Source organism: Limulus polyphemus, unplaced genomic scaffold, assembly GCF_000517525.1.
Source record: "Limulus polyphemus unplaced genomic scaffold, Limulus_polyphemus-2.1.2 Scaffold753, whole genome shotgun sequence".
In the NCBI taxonomy this organism is placed as follows: domain Eukaryota; kingdom Metazoa; phylum Arthropoda; class Merostomata; order Xiphosura; family Limulidae; genus Limulus; species Limulus polyphemus.
Window position 1 is genome coordinate 191272 of NW_013666363.1, and position 738 is coordinate 192009.

At 35.2% G+C, this 738-nt stretch overlaps 1 pseudogene; it reads left to right on the forward strand.

Annotated features, from left to right (window-relative positions):
• LOC106460327 overlaps nucleotides 1–738 on the forward strand; it is a 198834-nt pseudogene that overhangs the window by 188526 nt on the left and 9570 nt on the right.

Consider the following 738-nt stretch of genomic DNA (forward strand, 5'->3'; position numbering starts at 1 on the left):
CTTATATTAAAGATTTTCTTCATTACCCATTCAAGCCGTCTCCAACCATTATTACTGTTTGTTTGTTATTAAGCACAAAGCTACACAATGGGCTATCTGTGCTCTGCCCACCACGGGTATCGAAACCCGGATTTTAGCGTTGACAGGCCTATACAGAAGGTATGTGGATGACACATTTATTATTTTTAATAACAGTGATCAATGCTCAAAATTATTAGAATACCTTAACTCACAACATCCTGCCATTAAATTTACCTTTTTTAGACATGCTCATTAACCGTAATGCTAATGGATTTTCCACATCAATTTACCGAAAAAAGACGTCCACTGGTCTCCTCACACACTTTGATAGCTTTATCCCGTTTACGTATAAACGAAACCTTGTTACATGCTTACTAAACAGAGCTTACAACCTGTGCTCCACATATCTTAATCTACATTCTGAAATTTCGTTCTTACATGACATCCTGAAACGTAACTGCTATCCATAACACTTATTAGAAAATATTACCAACACCTTCCTAACAAAGAAACTCACAAATCCAATTAAGATACCAACTGTACCCAAATTTACTATATACTCATGTCTTCCTTATACTGGCAAACAAAGCTTAAATTTAAAAAATAAACTTAAACGCATACTTGGTCGTTACTACCCTCAAGTGGATTTAAGACTAGTTTTTAAATCCACATCACGCACAAAAAATTTCTTCCCTACTAAAGATCTCCTCCTCATTC